Genomic DNA, 21,372 nt, shown 5'->3' with positions numbered 1-21,372 from the left:
CATGCAGCTCAAGCCTGAGGCTGTTGAGCTTCCCATCTCCATCAGTAACTCAACTCTCTCAATCAAATCCGCTTAGTCCAAAGCACGCAGCATATCTCACAGTCGCTTGTTTCTCAGCATTCTGCATGCCGAGCTCAGCAACGGACCAAACCCCAGAGGAGTAAGCACAAAGCCACATAACAAAAGCCACTTTCACACACAAATTTGTTTTTCTCTCTGGCAGCAGAATGCTATGATACAATAATTCTCTGCTGCCTTTAGAAAAGGTACAAACAGCTTGGTAATAGAAGATGGTATAATTAGCTGGCCCCATTTACTCCCAGAGAATATTATTCCTTCTGTATTTGAAATGCCAATCACTTCTCCAAATTACTGATTTCAAACCTACTTTCCTTTAATAGGATGAAGCATATTTGGGGCACCCAGTTGAAGTTGCTTGTCTGGAATAGATAAACAGATGAAGCTGTAAGACTGGGGAAGTGAAAGTTTGAAGTTTGAAAACACTACCTGCATTTAGTTGTTAGCTGTCAATAATCTAGATCTAAAGCAACAGTTCGGCAGCAAATCATACAACATTTAATGTGTAGTTTTTATTGAAACTGATTTACTGTTGTATTGATCGAACACTGCTGTGCTGCTTAATTGGCCTGTCATACAAAGAATGCCCAGTTTACTCTTAATTAGTAGATATGCGGTAGACAAAATACTAAGAACATCTTTTCGTAGAACACAAAAACAAAACATCCTCCAAATTGACCATAAAGCGGAATTGACGCCTCTCTAAAACATTTTCGACAAAGCTGAAAATTAGAGCCTTTGTGAAGGTAGAATTTACAGCGACTGCTATAGATTGCATTCGTGTTAGCTGGTGTATTTCCAAACTTATTTCTTGCTGTCTGAAAACACCAACATATTTCACCGAAACAAGATGTGAATCATAAAGAAACAAATCAGCACATTTAATAGCACTGTCCCCTGAGCATATTTTACTTTCTGTTTGAGGAAGACTTCCGATGGTGAAGCAAGAGGGAGGAAAGAAAGCTTATGATAAGTGGAAGTTTGAAGTGGGAGTGACAGCTGGGAGAGGCAGAGAGGCCAGTCTGTCTTCCCTGTAGACCCTATGTGTTTCAGCTTTATCTCTGACTAGACTGGGACAAGCTGACAGCTGACACACAGCTGTAGTGACAGAAGACAGAAAATCTGGGGAGGGGGGAGTCACTGAGGGAGACAGGGAGGGGAAATGCAGGGAAACAGTGAATATTAGAGTTAGCTTAGGCACAGCAGAAGTCAGAAAAGTAAGAACAGCAACGACACAACTTTCTACAGACATTTGGGAGGAGGGGTTAAAAAAATGGTGACTTATGGCCTTGGAGCATGCATGTATGAATGTATGTGTGGGGCACATATGTGGGCACAGAAGCAGCCTCAGGGATAGCCAGCCAGTGCAGCTGTTCTGAATGCGAAACACAATGCAACCAGTACATGGGGCATGTGTTCCAAGAGGAGAGAGAACCAGAGTAAGAAAGAGGCTGACATCTTTTTTTTTTCCTTTGCAGAAAAACACCCAAGTCGTCCATATGAGTAAGTACGTGCGCGCATATGCCAGATGACAAAATGGTGAAATATGGGGCTTAATGGACTCAGCCATGTGTGTGTGCAAAATCAGAGCTGAGAATCTGATGACTGGGGTCAGAAAACCGAGGAAGTCACCATAACAACCACCACAATGTCAACAAACATCCTTGAGAGCATCTCATCACGGCTTTATCAATGAAGGGGAAACAGGGGAACAAGCTATACACCATAGAGAGATGAAGACATTAAAAAGAATGAACCAGTCAGACAAATGTTTCAGTGAACAGGAACAGAAGTGGCCACAGTCATCCAAGAACACTGTTAATGGAAAAGTCAAGTGTTGTTGAACAGCTGTGGTTAGTGCTCAGAGAGAGAAGGGCGCGCTGGGTTCTGGAGAAAGCAGCACGGCATGTAGCCCAATCTACACTCACATTTTGCCTCAGCTAATCCACTAGGAGGACTAATGAATACTTATGAGCAGCTGCTGTTTCTGTCCCATAGAACTAAACAACTGACAGAGAGTTGAGAGCAGAGACACACACACACACAGGAGAACTTTAGTTTGCAGCCATTGCATCATTAAAGATAGTTTGCCAGGGTCTCTATAATTAGCCTGCTTCAGTGAACACTGGCCAGAATGACTTGGCACTGGTTAGTGTCTTTTCTAGAGAGCCCCTCATGTTGAAACCCAGTGTTAACATTCATTATTCTTTCCAAAGCCAGTTTGTCAGTAGTGACCTAAAGGATTGTTCAAGTAGTTTTGCATCTTTTTGCCTATTTACTGCAAATTGTGTAAGTTTTACATCACTGCTGAACAATTTCCAAAACACTTCATAACCTACAGGCCTTTATGTCATTTACTACTTTCCAGTGAGTATAAAAATCCGTTTCCAAAGGCTCGAAACTTGAGAGGTTAGCAAACACACAGTCCCATTTTTTTTCTTTCACAGTAATATCAACAAACTTCAAAGAGCTACTGAACACCAATCCTAGCGAATTTCCATTTATGCATTCCATATTAACCATGTTTGATTTTTTTTTTTTATTACATTTTCTAGTTTTGATTTTACAACAACAAATCACTTGAATCCCAGTCGTCAGCAGCCAATTCATAAATGTTAAATCAGAGTTGTTCCTTTCTCATCTTGTATACTTAAACTAATAACTTCCAATCATGTTTACTGTGAAGGGTGTGTTAGGAATCTGTAATTTGATAATCCTGTTGTATTGCTGAAGTCTGCCATGCGTGCAGTGCTGTAAAGCTGTACCTATAGGAACAGCAGTGCTTTGAGGTCAATTCAGCAGGCTGATGCTCACAATGCTTGTTCTAACATGCAGATATTTGTCTGGCATATTTACAATATTTCTCTATATTATAGCATGTTGCCAAGGTAACATTTGCCAATAACAACAAAAGTACAGCTGAGGCTGATGGCAACGGTAGTGAGACCTGATGATGGCACTACAGTAAAAAGTAAGAGGATCAAAGTTAAGACAAATTGCCTTATAGGAAACATTATCTGTACCAAAATCCTTGGAACTGCATCCAGTAGTTGAGCTATTCAATGTTGTAGTGGCACTAAAGGAAAAGTCAAGGTATATTCAAAAGTCATCCTCTGGGGACCAAGAGTGCCTGTATATGATGACACGGCAATCCATCCAATAGTTGAGATATTTTAGTCTGGACCAAAGTGGTAGACCTTGAGCCACGCCACTAGCTGGGCTAAAAACAGTCCTTCCTCTTGTTTGCATTACCATATGATGATAACTTATCTTCTTTGGACAGCGATAATGTAGCATATAGCTTTGGCAACATTTTTGGAACCTTGTTTTTTTAATGTCTTTCTTTGACCATACACAATCCACAATGTGTGAACTGGCCAATCACAGCCAGTAATATGCAGCCTCAGTTAGACATGACTAATGGCCTCTGGGGAGGCAGAAGTAGTGAGGTCTTTGTTTTGGATTTCTGTCTGTGTATTAGGAAGCTGGTGAGATTGTATGCACCACTACACTCTGTCCTGGAGAGAAGGAAGAACGAATTAATCTTCAATCTTCACAAGACTTTGAAGGGTGAGACTGTACCAGCTACAGAAACAAGGTCATTTGTTGGTTTTCCTGAAAACAGGCTTATTTGTGTGTGACTCAGGGGTGGTGAGTGTGAAATGCTGATGCCAGTGGGGGCTCTGTTTCTTTGTTTTCACTGAAGACCTACTCTAAGAGAAATCAGAACTCGTGTGGTTACACAAATTTGTCCAAGAGTTTGTATTTTTTCTAACCCTAAAAATATTTCCTTCAGCTTATTTTGATTAAATATTAAAATATCACTCTTATCACAGTGTAATATTTTCTTCACTCCAACTAGGGAGGCAACACAAATACTCCCCCTCAGCCAGTGAGGATGTAAACTAAAAAGCTGAAAACAAAGACACTAACAATTACCTGCAGTAACAGAGGGTGAGGTTTGGTGTTGTGCCATTATGTTGGTCATAGTGTTGGTCATGCACTGGTCATCAGATTGTAGAGAAAACTCATCTATACAAGGAAGTGCCAGTCACAACTGTGGAATCTGATTTTACTGAGTTTTACCAGAGGTTGGATGAGTCATATAAACAGGTTAATGAGATTTGAAGAAGACAGCGACAGCGGTCAAGTCAGAAAAACAAATTAAACAAAAACAGGAAGAAAAAGGAGAAAGTGTAGCATGACTAAAATATGACTAAAGGAGGTGGTGAATCATGGCCAGGAAAGCATGGTAAGGGGATTGTTAAATAAAAACACATTTTAAGAAATACTTTTTTTGTTCTGAACATTGAATGACTCATGAAGACAGCTCAGCCTTCACCCCCAAATATACCCAAACACAAAACATACCTTCCTGGTAGCACAGACGCAGCAGGGTTGTATTATAAAGCAGTGCTGTGCAACAACAAAGCTCATAAACAAAATTCACAAGCTAATACCGCTGATAGCTTTGCAGAGGCCCATGAGCCGAGGCTCCAGGCAAGTGCAAACATGGGTAAAAAATGAATGTAATAAAGATGGCTTAATTAGCATGCTGTTACACAAAGCTGAAATTAATCATAGCTGAACAGTGAAACTCCTTTTTCCTTTTTGCCACTGACTTTAAGTTTAAAGCAGCTCCACCTGGCTCATCAGTCCGTACCAGATGCGGCACTGCTCAGCATATCTGCATGGTGGACAGAGACAAATGGTGACTGATTAAAACAGGTTGGTCAGGGAAATGAAGAATGCCTTCATTAACAGCAGCCACACAAACCTATGTGTAAGTGTAGTGACAAGGCATTTAACCAGGCTGGTAGCCAGAAATGTGGTTTCTTTGTGTGTCTTTTTTTCAGGGGAGAATTTAAGTTGAAGTGAAGCAAGATCACCAAAAATTTAGGGATTTTTTTTTTTTTTTTAAATAGTAAGAGTTTCCTCTGGGCTGTTTGTCCACATTATAATCACAAACACACATTTAAACACGTGTGAAGTGCCGATAATACACTGATTGCACTCATGTAACTCTCTTGTACTCTTTTTCCAAAGTACAGGCTCACACAGAATTTCATAAGCAATTTCATAAGCCAGAGTCCGATAAAGGTGGACAGGTGGGAAGGAGGTTGTATCTGTCAAACAGTACATTTGTCCAGTGGTTCCTGGCAAAGCTAGATAAATAAAGCAGGCAGCACAATATATCTGCTGACATTAGACTATAATATCACATTACTGCTATCAGCATATCGGTCGCCCAAAAAGTAACAAGAAATTGCAGTGCATAAGTTACAGCTTAGAATAAATGTTTTCCTATTATTCATCCGAACACATAGAAAAAAGTTTATTTTTCAATGGCAAAATAATGCACTTTGTACACATCCCTGTCACAGGCCTATAATGAATACATATAAGGGATTCTTAAAATGTTTACGTGGTGTAAAAAAAATATTAAGTTATTATTTAAGTCTGTGTAGATTCTCAAATCAAAACATGAAGTTCGCAGGTTTGTCTTCTGTTAGTCATCACAGAAATTAGCGAGCTACACATCAAAACACAAACTCACAGTTTTCAACCACTTCTTGATTATAATTGTGTGTTTCTGTTTCAACATTACGGCATCTGCAGAGGCAATAAAATGGAAGTGATCAGAGAACAGTACATTAAAAACAGTAACAACACACAGAAAGTAGTGGCATGGCTGCACCACATGCATAACAAGTGAGCGAAGAGTGAACTCAAATAAAAGATGTTCTGTAAAAGCTGAAACATGAAAAGAAGAAAAGCGCAAAAACAAAAATCCCACTACCCGAAGGCCTCATTAGCCCCTCTGGCAATCAATATGATCCACCCAGTCCTGGCTGTTTATTAGCTGCACTGTGCGCATCAGAGAGTCTTTGCTCTGTGCACGCACAGGAAAACCCTAGAAGAGAGCACCTTTTAGGAAACTGGCTTTGACTGACAGCACCTGCAATACTGTTTTGGTTCTCGGGGCTTAAAGTTTGAAACTTGTCAGTACATGTAGTTAAACTGTCCTCAGTTTGTTTTTCTCTGCATATCTCCTCTAGAATAAGGAGAGCCATTTACTGAAACGTGAACCTAAGTTATCTGCAGCACGAACCTTCACCGATCCAGTGAGGGAGGATTAGGACAGAGTTTGACCTTAACTTAAGTGTGGGTGTAAAAATCGCAATGGGAATGTAGCATACATGTGGCACCATTAGCATATTAACACGACAGTGTGACAGCAGTGTACTATGTGCATCTTTTTCTAGTTTGCCACCAAGGCGTGTTTTAGGGCCACGGTGATATGGCCAACCACAGCCCACCTGTCAGAGGACAAATGAGAAGCAGAGGGAAGGATGAGATGAAACGAGAAAGGAGAGGCATGTGACAGCACCGTGCTACTCTCACAATGGCTAGAGAGAAAACGGCCACAGACAGAGACACAGAAAGAAAGACCGCCCGACGCGTTACCAAAAAATTCCTTCCAGTTCAGAGCGAAGAGCCAATGACCAAGCCAGAATGTGACAAAGGCAACTCTTGACCCACAAGAGGGTGAAAATTATTCATCCAGTGAGTAGCTATACTGAAACAGAGATGGATGGATGAAAGGAAGAAGAGAAGATAGGGGTAGCCTGAAGAGAAACGGAACACAGAAGAAAGAGAAAACGGTGAGATCAGGTCAAACAGGAATGCATTCACAGAGACTCAGCATTTTGAGTCGAAGTGAGAAAAGCAGTCCAGCCTAACACAGCCCTCCCACAGATGTCTTTTCATTTCTAATGAATGACATCTGAGAACTTTTCCATACATCTTTAATATTTATCTACTGTGACAGGCACACCAAAAAAAAAAAAAAAAAAAATGCACTCGAACAAAAGCTAACTACCATCCAAAAATTGTTTGACCTGATTGTGTTGTGAGGCTGGGCTTTGGTGAAACTCCAGTCACACACAAGAACACACACACACACACGCACACGCACACGCGTGCGCGCACGCACGCACACACACACACACACACACACACACACACACACACACAGCCTCAGGCACAGGCTGATATCAGTCCTCCTCCTCCTCCTCCTCAGCAGAAAAAAAGCCTTTCAAAAAGAGCTAAATTACATATCACACAACAGTTTCTTAATGCTAATGTGCCCCTCTGAACACCTATGTAGCACAGACAGGTCCGCCCCACACAGCGCTGGTGTCTCTGCAGCTCAGATTCATCACATGAAGAGAAGACATGTTGAAAGGGAAGGTAACCTTTGATGTTGTTGAACACAATTTTGCTCCATGTTCCAATAAGGCTTTAAAAGCTCTTACTTTGCCAGAAGCTATTAGAAATTATTAGCGTTATGCTGAGCCACGAAAGGCACAGTGTGTGCCAGAGACTCAGGCAAAAACACCACCACGGTGTGAGGATTTGAACAAAGATGAAAAAAAAGTAAAAGAGAAAAGGAGAGAATAGAGCACTAGAGCAATAGAGCCTTTTGAGTTTGTGTGTTTCCATCTTTTGTAAGTTTTTTTTTTTTTTTAAATATTTTACAGAAATAACTTTAACTGCCAGTTGTTGGCGAGACATGTGAAGGAACATCACGTGAAACTTCACTCAGCATCATCTAATTTAAAGGAGCACTTCACTGATTTAGTCTGATTACAGTTCTTGGGAGGGTTCTACATTATATGTAGAAAAAAACCGGTATAAAGCCTTTTTGGGCTCCAGAGAGAGCTGCATTAGATCTGATGTGATGTCATTCAAGTAAAAACATTTGTAAAAGACTACAAGTTTGAAGAGTAAAAAAACATAAATAAATTCTGAGGGTGTGGAGTTAGAAACAAATAAGATTAACAGGTTTTGTAGCCCACTCCTTAGGTTTCTTCCGTTATAGGGAGTTTTTCCTCTCCACAGTTGCCAAGTGCTTACTCATAAGGGATTTGTCGGGATCAACGTGAAGTGCCTTAAGATGGTTTCATCATGACTTGTGCTATACAAATAAAATTGAATTGAAATGAATTATATGTTTGCTAGAAACTAGCAATCCTTCTTTAAATGAATCACTAATAGCAAAACACCCCAATAACGCTGACTGAAATGCTGATGGTCACGTTGCATTGTGGGTAAAGTAGGCATCAAGTTTTGACAAGGAAGACAAATGCATGAAATTAAAAACACCTCTAATTTTAAAGGTTCTATTTTGATCTTTTTTAAATGATCCGAGATCAACGTGTGCATTTCTAAACCATGTGTCTGTTCTTTGAATGTGTGTATTTTATTATTTCTGAATGATAAAGCTCATAAGTATGAAGTTATAAAGTAGAGAGGTATTGTTTGCCAACTTCTGTGTTTTTTGTGCTGCCACATGCTGATAGTTTATGAATTATATCATATACGTACTGGCACCTCAATAGGCCGCTTTTAATTTTCAGACAGATGGAGAGGCATTTCTGCAGGTTCCTGAGCTGAATGATGCATGAAGCCAATATCTGATACCTCGACAAGATACTGTGACAAAATTCTTTGAAGAAACCCCAGAAGCCAATTTTGCTTACATCCAAGTAGCAAACGCTCCTATCTAACCAGGACAACCACAATGGTAAGAACAAACAGATAAATGAGGAGGCTTCCGGCAATGATAGGAATAGGGAGGCTGAGGATGTGATGGATGAGCAATGGACAGAGGATGGGAGGAGGGTGAATGAAACATCCAGAGCTGCTTCAAAGGGAATGTAGAGGTATAAGATGAAGAAGGAGGATCTGTGTTAGATGTAGATAGAGAGAGAGACAGATTGCCAGAATGATCAATTAGAGGATCAAAGCTCTCCTGGATATCAGGTTGGGATGAAGGGACAGGAGGATGAAGGCAGGCCATAGGGTTGAGGCGGGATGATCTCAAAGGAGGTAGGACTTGGGAGATTCACAGAGAGGAAATCAAATACCGATTTGAGAACTTACTGACAACTAAAACCTGGGAAGATCCTGGATTCCACTTTGAAGTGTCACCACCCATTACACAATGAATTTCTTTCCCTGGCAGTCACATCTGGCTCACTCTGCATGTGACCACACATACGGCAAATGCAATTGAAAAGTCCAGCTGTCTAGACTTGAGGGGAAATTGGTTTAGTAAAACATGGCAGACAGTGGAGTCCTGCCGTCAATTGGTTTCCTTTCCCATGAGAAGGGGACCTTAGAGAGGAGAAGCAAGCATCCGTGTGGTGTCTTTGGACTTAAATGAACTCTTCCCACTGGTCGTGAGGTTGCCCTCAGTCTGTCGGGAGCTGATTATGAGCAAATGCAGAATTCATCTGAGCTCCTGCATAACACATGACCACTGTGAGAGAAGTCCTGTAAAAGACAGTTCTTTTGGATTGAAAACACCATTATCATCATTGTGCTACTTCACGTGGTCAACTAGCCACGAACAATTCAGTCATTGTGCAGGATTGAGGTTTTGAATTTGTAGCCACCTGTTCAAAGGCTTTTCAGAACAGTCAGCAACCATAAAGACAAAGTCAAAGAATAGTGCCAGATAGAACACAACAGACTGAGGTCAATGATCAACCAGACATGAAAAACTAATGTTCCCATTGTAGAGGCCAAATCCTGCTTCTGTGTGTCTCTAAGTCTGCACACGCACACATTTCTGTTTTCAACCAAAGTACAAAAACAGCAAAGACTCAGTTACTTTTTTCTTCTGTTGTATATAAAAACAACTTTCCAAGGCTTCTGCTGCTGCGTCTTAACATCACTGAAAGCTGTCACACAACAAACAAACAAAGCCATTTCACAAACACCACCTGACACGTGACATTGGTCTGTGCATATTTCTCCACAAGTCATATTATGCAATTAATGCAATTTTCCCCTAAGCCTGTCAAGACAAATCAATCAATTCAAATTGGTTCCCAAAGTGTGTGCATGCACAATAATACTCACACAACCGGTCTATCCAACTATAATATACTGTGCCTATCTCCTGTTGGACTGCACAGATGATAAAAAGCAGCTGTGCTGAGCCAATGGGTCTTGTGGGAGACTGTGTAAGAATTAGTGGCAAGATGCACATTAGAGAGAAATCTAGCAGACCTGTGCCTGCAGTAATTGACTGTATACCAACACTCACGGCTCCTCCTCACTTTAAGCCCTTGCCTTTGCTACAGAGGCAGAGAGGGAGGGACAGTTCGACAAAATGGCTTTTTATTGCCTCGCTATCTATTGGCAAATACCACAGACACACCCCCACCTCTTCTTCCCAACAGTCTAACAGTGTTACATCTCCTCTGGACTGCATGCTCAGTCTCACAAGCCAACAAACAACCCACATCCACTGTTTGCATGTGGTGGGAAAGGTGACTGCCTGCTGCACTGCACACCCACCCAAGCCCATTGTTAACTCCTCCATCAGGCCACCTCCGCCTCCCTGCAAGCACAGAGCCCTGCCAATACGCAGGAACAAACTGGCACCGAAAACACATGCAATCACACCCACATTTTCACCTCCCTCCTTCTGTCTCTTGCTACCATGCGCACACACACAAAGGCAGAAAGCTGAAATATACAGCTTTTGAGCATAAATGTTTCATGATTTCTGCAACATCCTGTTCTCAGAAATGATGAGAATCATTTATTGCACCGGATTTGATAGATTCACTCCCACTGCCGCTTTCGTTTGTATATCCTGTTCAAAGTCTCTGGAAGCTCATCCGCCGAGTCTGAAATGTTTTCTGTATCAACACAGTTCCTCCACTCCTGTGCCAGGTCACCCTGTGCTGATTGCAGATCTGGTTTGGATAACTCCCCAAAGGAGAGCCACCTCGTTTAGGGCCAGAGGTGAATGAAACCAGAGCTGGCAGTCTTTATTGGAGGTCACCTACAGTGCCGTTAGGTCGCAGAGTTAATGGTGGGTGTGATGACCACCACCTGGATGTGTGGAGATAAAGTTAAACATCAGACATTTCACTGAACCACTCATCAGGGTGAAGCTCTTCATGAAAATGAGGTTTTATGTGAATGAGCTGCAACGAAAACAAAGAGTGAAGAATGAGTTTAACATGGGGTGATAACTAAACCCATGTACCATGTCTGGGAGTCAGAGGCAATAAACATCTGATATAATGAAGGGCAGGACAGAACCTCAATTAATAAGGTGCATTGAAACGTATGAGAAGCAGGTTTTAGCACCAAACCTGAATTCGGAATCATGTTTTTTTTTTTTTTTCCTGCTGCCTGAGACTCACATTTAGTATGATGTATAACAGCTTGCGGTAACTCCAGACTATGATGTCCACTGTCACTGACTATTTCAGTTGCGCCGTCGGGAAATGCCACAATCTATCTGCCAAACAAACGTGGACAGACCCGGGGCGCAACGTTACACCTCCGTGGCCGGTGTCCAGAGCCGCCGTGCCCGCCTCACACCGAGACTCATAGACGCCAATCCACGGAGTGAGTGGCAGACAGACTCACAGACGCGCACACAGACAGACAGCTGGGAATATCCACTGCAACATTAGTATGGCCACTTATTATGGTGTAAAGTGCGCGGAGAATAAACGCGCAGAGGGTTTTACAGGAGTTTATCGGTACTTACCTAAAAGACAGGGAGAAGTGCGCTTTAACAGCGGTCCAAACTTTTAGGCGAGGTCTGTATTCAGCAAAGTAAAGCTGTGGAATATTTGCCCTGAACAACACACGTCCACTGGGTAATCCAACCCGAGCTCCGGAGCAGTTGTTGCGCTTCAGTGAACAACCTCAGTCCAAAACTCCGAAAACAACGAAATACTCCGCGGAATTGTGAACGCGCCGGCTGATATTACGACAGCCGACTGATTTTCATTTGACACTCTTGGGGTAAATGTTTTTTTTTTTAACTGAGGAAAATATAAACTAAGAGCGAGAGACCATTCAGGGTCCCTGCACCTCGGCCTCTCACTGAATCTGAGCCCCGGCTGAGTCGCTCCAACCTCAGCCCGTGCTCCACAGCGGGTCAGCAGGCGCCACCAGGTGCTCATTTACATAACTGCACCGGCTATGTCCAATCACAGCTCCGAGCAAGGTGTCTTGTTGAAGAGTCCAGCAGGCAGTTCGTCCAATCAGAGCCTCCTGGGGGCGGGCTCTGTCACCTTAATAATACTGTAGAATGAAATTCAATGTGAAGCCTTAGGGGGCGATGGGAGGCTCTTTGTTGCAGCAACGCCGAGATTTGGAGATGACAAATGATAGAGAATGCGTTCACCTTGTTAACCCTTTGCGTGTAGGAAAGTGTTGTTGCTGTTGTTTTCTAAAATGTTTTTTTATAATATAAACTTGTAACATCCCTGAATTATCTGTTCTGCCTCTCAGCATCCGACTAGGGCCATTTAATGTAGCCCCACAGCAGCCTGCCTTGGTATTTATCTCTAAAGGAAACTTTATTACAGAGTATCGGTGGTGTAACTGTATACCATTACTGGCCCTGGGCTATAATGACTGAGATTGAAGGGTTTGCAGTAAAACACAGGCACAAAGCTGGAACCAGGAGAGTTGTTGATATGGGTCCCTGAGGCAAAGCAGGAATGAGATGGCAATTCATGTTTTAAAAGAGCCACATTTCTGTTTATGCTGAATTACATCAAACTCTGAATGAGTTAGACTGAGGCAAACTGGAAAATAAAAAGGCTGAGCAGCAGTTACAGTATGTGTTGGTACTTGCCTGGAAGACTGAGAGGAGGGAAACTTTAGTTGGAGCTCAATCAGCAGCAAGGGACAATAAAGGTCATTTAAGACACCCTGAGCTCCACCTTGAACAAACAGCAACGGAACACCGATGCAGTCTCTTTGGGTGTCTGAGCTTTGGTGAGCTTGTACACACACATTTTATCCAACAAATGCCTTGAAATAAGGAAGTTTGTTAATATTTGTTTCAAATCATGATAGCAAAGGAAAACATTCAGAGCATTAGGGGAAGTACATGTAGTACTGTAGTGCACGCCTAAGAAGGAAGAACTGTACTGCTAACTCCACTACAATTAAACTTCTATAGTTACTAGTTAGTTTTCAGATTAAGGTTTTATACAAAAACATATGATTGCTTTGTAAAATATGATGCACTGTCATAGTGTAAAGTACAGCTCAGTATGGCAGTTTGAAGTAGTTCCACTTCAACCTACTCGCAATATTTAAGTGTTGTTTACATGTCAAAGCACCAATAATAATGATTCAGTAATATAATAAATAATATAACACCACCACTAGCTGTTTGGAATAATGATAAGCAGCCTACTTGTACTGTTGAGGCTTTAAAGTGTTTTATTTTTACTATTTTGTATTTTTGTATTTTGTGCAAAATAAGTGTGTATTAATATCTATTTCTAAGATTTACAGAAGGGATCAAAACTTTACTATATATTCAATATTATGATAAAAAAAATAGCATGCAATCTGATCAAATAGTAAGGCAAAAGAAAAATGTGAAATAAAAGCAGCATGAGGTGCACAATAATGTTTTCTACTCTCTGTGTTTTTTAATTTCTTATCTTAATCTTGAGCTTTTTCTCCATTTCTGCTCCACAACAACCCATAGTCTCCACAACCACATCCTCACCCCGTCCACCCTTCCTCCCTCCCTCTCCAAGTTTATATTAGACTTCAGTTGGACTTTCATCTGGCCTGGCCTCATTTTCTCTGCATATCATTAACATTCTCTTCCCACTTTTTGGTCCAGAGCTAAACAAAACCAAAAACACTTTTCTGTCTCTTCATGCCTAATGGTTATCAGTCCATCAGTCTTTTACATAAAACAGACTTGTGATTAGAGTTTTCCCTCTGTATAGGCACAATGCTGCTCTGATTTATTCATGTTCTCATCTTGTCTGGAGTCTGTTTGATACATGGATTTAAAAAAAAACTTTGTTCTTCAATAAAGCTAAAAACATAATAATAAAGCTGAAGTTATAATTAAAGGGATATCGAAGAAATCACTGTGGATGTCCGAGGGTAACTTCTCATGATTTTCACCTACAAAATGTTAACTAATTCCCAGAAATAATCCTGCTGATGAGCATAGTAATTCTCATCTCTTGTTCAGTCACTCCCCAGAGCTTTCCCCTTCTCTTTTCAGCCCTTTCTCCTGCACACATCGTCCAGCTGGCGCTGCTTTGTTCGTTGTCCAGGCAACTGCAATCCCCTGGCAGATATTATGACCTTTCTCAACATTATTTCCTTTGTACCCCATGCCTCCTTGATTCTGTTCCTTACGTATCTCGGTCTCTTTTTGCCCTTGATCCCTTTCCATATTTTTATTTTCTTTATTTTTTTAACTAAGAAAAGCTCAGTTACTCTGTAGAGTTTGGGTTTGTTGTCACTAAACCCCCCTCTCCCTCCTCTCTTTCACCTCATTCTCGCTTTGAGTGGAAACCAGTATAGCATAAAAAGCAGGTCTGATCCTGTGAGGAATTCACTTGGTGCGAGCAGAGAGACAAAATAGAGAGGGAGAGAGATGTTAAAATTGTATCGCACTTATGAGTCAGTGAAGACAAGAAAGCACTTGGTGCATTAAGTGAGGAAAGATAAAGAAAAGGGGGGGGGAGGCTAAGTTACCTGAAATATCATAGTCTGTCAAGAAGACGAAAAGCAGGTTTCAGCAGAGGGAAAATCATGTTATAAGTCGAAAGAATGTCTTTACTTTTTAAAAGACTTTATTGTATCCAGCAGAAAATTACCATTTTCATCCAAAGCTTCTATTCAGAAAGGATGACAGATGATCTATTGCCTGTCATTGTGAATACACCGATTGAATTTATTACATTCAGGCATCACTTTGATCAAAAAACACAAACATCTGATTTAGAAATTGAAGTGCTCGACTCAAAGGCATTTCATGGGACAACACACTCACATACACACACATGCAGCCTGTCCACCCCCTGTTGTGGTCTGACAGCTGTGCAAGGCTGCAGGATTCAGACAACACAGATCAGTTGCAGAATGCCAAGCTTGCAGTATGTTGGGAAGTGGACTAAAACCACATACCAAGCATTCTACCGCCAGTGTATTTTTCATTGGGAATATCCTAAACCAGTAAAAGTCTCAGATTTGTAATGGCCAACTGAAAACCCCAGAGAGCTCCACAGCTACATCTGCCACGAAACGCTCTTTCTTTGCATGCATGTGTGACTTCAGGTCCATGTTTGGTTTAAACATAAATCTATGCATGTGTGACAGTGTCCATATGTGTGTGTGCGTGTGTGTCTGAGTAAATGTATAACTTCACATGTGTACCCTCCCTAATGTCTGTTTACTGTGACTTGTCTGTACTCTGTCAGTATCACTGTCACAGGCCTCGGGCAGGGTGTATTTGATTGGTCCCTGGAGAGGATCTAGGAGCGGTGGAGGTGTCACAGGTCACAGGGTCATAGCCTGCTCTAGAGGCAGGTTCTATGGTGGTGGGGTGCTCCTTTCTCTTTTTAGGTGTTCAATGAGGAAAATGGTCTTATCAGCTCTGTCCCACATAGCTCTCTGACATTTCTGTCATAACTGTTTGTTGCCTCTTGTCTTTGTACTTTTTGGGCTAAATACTAACACATCTGGGTTTAGCATGTTAGCTGGCAGGAAAAGGACCCAGTGCTCATCTTTCTTGTTACGAACCCTATGAATTTTGTGTTTAAATGATCTTGTAAGAGAAAACGGCACTCTTTTCATGCACTAGACTCTAATTTTGAAACCAAAATATGTCTTACACATTCGAGAAAGTCCATTTACACCGAACAGATTCATTTTGCTGGCTCACACCATGAAGTTTCTCTTAAAGATATTCTATCATATCTGGAGTGTACTTGTGATCATGCAGCTGGATGTGTGTGAAATGTAGTTGTGAGCTCAGTGTTATAAGGGGAAGAGAGGGCAAGGTGGGTGGGAGGATTGTCGTGTGTTGGGGGGGGGGGGTTGCAAATGACCCCTCACATGGTCAGCAGTCCCTGAAGACCCTCTCAGCTGTAGTGGCGTACTTGTGCCTCCGTTTCCTTCTGGTTGGATGAGAGGAGGGAGGGAGGCGGGATGCAGACTCTCTTTGGGTGTTAGGTTTCTCTCCCCCTTTCAGAAACCCCCTGCTATTCATCTGTACACATGCACACAAACACACACACACACATCTGAGAGTGTGTAGAACTACAGCCTCTGCTATGGCATGTGGGAGGCTCCTCTACAACTGTCACCTTCTGTTCAAACTGTCACTCCAGCTCCTTTCGGACTGTACTTCCCTTTTTCCGCCGCTTCCCTTCCTTCTTTTCCTCACCTGTCTGAGCCATCCACTGAATGAAAGGCCTTCCTTTATTTCCCAATCTCTCTGCACTGCTAACAATAGCACTTTGGGAATTATTTACCAAGACCACCATTGGATGTGCTCTGATCCACTTTGTCTTGCCCTCCACTCTACTGTCTTTACCAATTGCATGTTTCGTCTTTCCACACCCCTTCTCAAACAGGAGTTTAACTCGGCTGAATGCAAACAGCCATGTCATATTCCCAAGTCTCTGTATGTGAGTTTTAAAAAGTCAAATAGTTATAGCCATCCTTTCATTTTCTTAATTAATATTCACATTGGCGAACGCCCACAGGAGAAACAAAACACAACTACTTTACTGGAATCATTCTGAACTCCATGCTGGAGGTCTTCATTGCCATGGCAACCCAAGCCCGATCTGCTTCCAGTCTCCACTCCTGGATCTCAAACTCTCCCTCCCTTTTTTTAAACTTTCAGGCAGACTGTTGCTGGCTCCTTGCAGTGAGAGTGAATGCTGTGGTGGATTTGAAGGCACTGGGGAAAGGGTGGGTATACGAGGTGGGTGGGTATACGGGGTGGGTGGGTGATGGAGGAAGGGGATCGTTGGGGCGTACGCAGGCGGGTGCAAATGAGTGCCATTGCAATGCAGTGAGAGGTGGTGCTAAAAATACCTATTGACACACGGACTCCAAGTCACAAACAGGGTCACAGACAAACACACAAGCCAGTGGCCAAAGAGGTGTCATTCAAGCACCACCAGACAGAGAATCACACACACACACACATTCAACACAGCAATGAAGCAATTAAAATATGTAAAGCCATCACTATCTACAGTATAATGAAACTATAAAATACTGAATCTCTTTGGGTTTGCATTGGCAGTGCTTTGTGTTTTAGAGAGCTCCATGTCAAACAGAGCACAGGCCCTTTCCACACTCAAACAAATCCACTGAACAAACAAACCCAGGTGCCATATTGTGACCCTCTGCAGGAAGAATATGGGAAAGCTGCTCTGTACACATTATGTTGAATGCTCGCTGTGCTAAATATTGTTTCTGAGTTTACCCCATGCTGACATACTGCTGCGACAGTTTGCCAAACATTGATCACCTGAAGGAAATAAATGCCCACAGCCTTGTTTTTTAACAGACAACTATGAAAATAGTTTTATTAGAAGCTGGGAGAGGTGAAGATTTTTTTCATGCGTCTCACAGTTAATAAAAGCAGCGGTGCAGTGGACAATTTGAGGAGTAATATTTTATTATTTGAGAAGCTTTTACTTCTGAGGCTACACTTAATGCCCGGAGTGATAACAAAATAAGGGCGTGATGTGTTTACCTGCTGAGTTCCTCTGTTTGTCTCCCTATTTATGCTGTCTACACATTTGGACTGAGAAAGAAATATTTGACCAGAAGGGACCTTTAAATCACTTTTATGCCTAGATGTCCCTTTATCCCATTTTCTGTGTGGCACTGCAGGTTATCAGCAGTGGAAAACTACTCAGATCCTGTATTCACATAAAAGTACCAAATCAGTTATATAAAAATACCACATTACAAATAATAGACCTTAAGGGTAGGTACAAGAATACTGTCAGCCAAATATACTGCTTCACAAATTTGTATAATTTTTCTCTCTCCCTCTCTCTCTGGTTGTGTTACACACTGGATAATTTTGCCTTTTGGGAATATGAACAATTAAATTAAAACATGTGAGGAGTTCAGATGGAAAATGTCTCTGGTGGAGCTGGTAACACTCAAACACATCTTGAATATGACAAGGGGCCCCAACAACACACGAGGGGTCACAGGCCAAGATGGTAGGAAACCACTAGTTAGTAGTAATACAGTATAGCAGACTATTTGTATTATCTTAATCTGAAAAGTACCATGTAAGCAGAGCTATTGTATAAGTGTAGCATAATACAATATATTTATTGGCACAACAACCAACACATGTAAAGCACTTCAATGGTAATGTACTTAGTTACTTTCCACCATTGCAGAAGGCAAGGATGACATCCAATCTTCATGGCTGATGCCTCACTACCCCCACAGTGCTGCTGGAGCACCACGACGCCTGACTGGGGGGGACAACTGCCTGAGCTGTAAATCAGTGTGTGTGTGTGTGTGTGTGTGTGTATGTGCGCGAGTGTGGTTGTGTGCTTGACTCTGATGGCAGCAGCAGAACAAGGTTTTCAGGGAACACCTTCACCTATCTTCCAAGGTACACAGTGAGGGGAAAAGGTAATCATTAGATCCCAAGACTCAAAAGTAGAGGTGGCTTGTTAGGATTTGGATAAAGTTCAGATTAAGCATTGTAAAACCAGCTTTTTTAAAGCATGGTTGTAGTATCATGTATCTCTCACACACACACACACACACACACACACTATTAACACCACAAATGAGAAATCTGTGCACAATCAGTTCAGTGCACCTGACTATGAACTGCAGAATAGACTCAGTAACAATGAGGGCTTTGATAGCCCTCTAGTGACCACGAATGTGTGCCTGCCAGCAGAGACAGAGAACTATAATTTACTATTATGCGACTTACTGCAGTTTGGCTGTTTCTGTAAAACCAACTGGGACATTTTATTTTAGGTTTGTTCTTTAGATTGAGCTGAACACACTTGACCATTATTGTTCTCCCTCATTCTGACAGCTTTATACAGCCTTCTGCTCTCTCACTCTATCTCACCTGTACATGTGTGTGTGTGTCTGCAGCACCCGAGGGAGCATATAAAACCACACTAATGACCATTTCTGTTCTGGTTATTCTCCCACTCTCATATGAAACCAATTGATTACCATGGTCTCACCCATATGTTAGCTGGGGTCACGCAAAGAGCAAGTACTGGGTAGACAAGAAAAAGGGGGAAGTGGAAAAGGGCAAGCATCTCTACAACAACCTGACTGCCTCATGTGAAAGATTTCTAAGACAAAAAAAAAAAAAAAAATCAAATTCAAGTAACATTGCATCACTGGTGTGACCAATGTTGGCAGCAGAGACAGTTAACACAGCAGAATTTAATTAACAGTTCTGAATTTTATGGTGTCATGCTCCAGTAAATCTGAGGTCTTTGTCTGGCTGTAATTACTGCCATACAGGTTTTGACGGCCACAACACTGGAGCTCTGGCTGGGGAAATTAAGCAGCTCATGGATCCGGCTGCAATCGGAAGCAGTTCCAGATGATTCCTCCTTTCCCCCCACTGAGTTTATCTAGTCAGCAAATAACATCTCTGAGTACCATACAAGTTGGCACTGAATGCACATTATGCAAAATGAGGGGATTTCCACCCACTTTCATCCCATAAATAATAATTATAGCATTCCTTAATTGTGATTATCATTACGACGTCTCAGCTTGCTCATGAATGGTGCCCAATGGATCTCGATAAACATAATGAGATAATAGCAGCAGCCAGATTTACTCTGACAAGAGAATTGGATAGGCGTCGACAGTGAATAGTTTGACAAATACTGTCAATACAGTTATCCCACAATGACAGTAACAGTACTCAAATGGGACATAAATCTCAGGGATATAGTTCCAAGATTTTAGCAGATGACTGTGACTAATCATTTTATCAGAAGCTGGGAGAGGTGATAATTTATTCCATGTGCTTCACAGTCAATAAAAGCAGTGGCACAATGGACAATGCTCAGAGTTATGTTTTATTGTTTGAGCCACTCTCTTCCTCCCAAGCATATCCTTTTTTATTAGACTTAGTCATGTAGTACACACAATGGAATGAAAATGAACATCAGAAGTGCTTTGCTAAACAAACAAAATTACTGTAATAAAAGCAGACTCGCAACATATCCTACTGTATTGTCATTTCCCATCTTTGCTATTCAGAACATCAGCCGCCTCTGAAAAGGACAAGTTGGCAGCGTAATGCATAGCACGTATTTCCTAAAATGAAATGTGATTCTTCCAAGATGATTTATAATGGCATTGCAGAAGCTAATGGCTATTAAAATCTATTCTATTTTCTACACCTCCTACACAGATTAGGTTGGAGTCTGCAGTGCACATAATGGGCAAAAGGTGGGTTAACACCTGCCAACACCTAGTCATCACAAAATAAGTGTTTTCATGTGCACAAGTTGGCATAATATTAGTTTGACATGTAATTAAGCTGCCCTGTTTACAAATATCCCACGAGAATGCAGCGTTGCTGTTAACATAAATAATTCCTTAATGATTTTTTTGGTTGGGTACATTTTACTTTATTTATGCACGATTACTTCGTATCTGCTTCAAATATCACCCATCTGGAAATTTACCAATTAGGTATCTTGGGAGGACTTTTAATTAGATCTGAGTGGAGAGCTGCTGATCGTTAACACCGATAAATCTCACTCAAGTAATTATCTGTCTTTGGTATTCATAAAAGAAGTCCCCCCAACAAATTACAAGACAACCATATAGTACTAAATGTGTATGTCTATGTCTGTTGTCAAGCTCAAGCAGTATACCAAGTGTAACTAATCTAACAAAGCCAAGCTGTTCACTTAAACCACAAACCTCCAAAGCTTTGTCGAAACTTCACATCACCTGTTCTTGAATTAGATGCATTTGAAATGAGTTAGACTTTAGTGTGACAAGACTCTTTTTTTGTGGCATGATTTTCTTTATATAAAAGCTATAGAGATTAACCTTGAAAGATCTTTCACTGAACAAAATAAATCTGCCTGTATTATCTCACACAGAACACCATCAAATATCTTAAAGGCAACATTAAACAAAATAACAACCCTGTCACAAACACGAAGATGGTTTAGAGGATTATTTTCTTTTATTGCAGAAAGCAGTTCAGTTCATCTTTAGTTTACTGGGAATGAAATGAGGAATGCAGCAAATAGCCTGGACACACCTCAAGCCTTGTATTTCACCAATGCTGTCAACTTAAATAACTCCATTAAAAAAAAATTCACATCAACCAAAGTCAGTTGAGTTTCTATCTGCATGGTAGTGTTGAGTATCTGCTTTACATTGTACCAATGATAGAAAGTGCATGTGGCT

General features: G+C 41.4%; 1 protein-coding gene across 5 annotated transcripts in view; it reads right to left on the bottom strand.

Moving 5' to 3' along the window:
• Positions 1 to 12,062, bottom strand: part of ddr1 (discoidin domain receptor tyrosine kinase 1) — a 34,323-nt gene extending 22,261 nt beyond the window's left edge. The window contains exons 1-2 of one of the 5 annotated variants that reach the window (XM_026317448.2): positions 11,666 to 12,061; positions 4,701 to 4,765 (exon numbers count right to left, since the gene is read on the bottom strand). The gene's annotated coding sequence lies outside the window, so the exon portion shown is untranslated. Of the gene's footprint in view, positions 1 to 4,700; positions 4,766 to 10,011; positions 10,473 to 11,665 lie in introns of those variants that run through there. The other 4 variants (XM_026317453.2, XM_026317447.2, XM_026317451.2 and 1 more) reach the window with 4 other exon arrangements.
• Positions 12,063 to 21,372: the final 9,310 nt, after the last annotated feature.

This window comes from Mastacembelus armatus, chromosome 16 (assembly GCF_900324485.2).
Source record: "Mastacembelus armatus chromosome 16, fMasArm1.2, whole genome shotgun sequence".
NCBI classification, from domain to species: Eukaryota; Metazoa; Chordata; class Actinopteri; order Synbranchiformes; family Mastacembelidae; genus Mastacembelus; species Mastacembelus armatus.
Note: the sequence above shows the minus strand (reverse complement) of the source record. Positions and strands in the feature narration are given on the sequence as shown.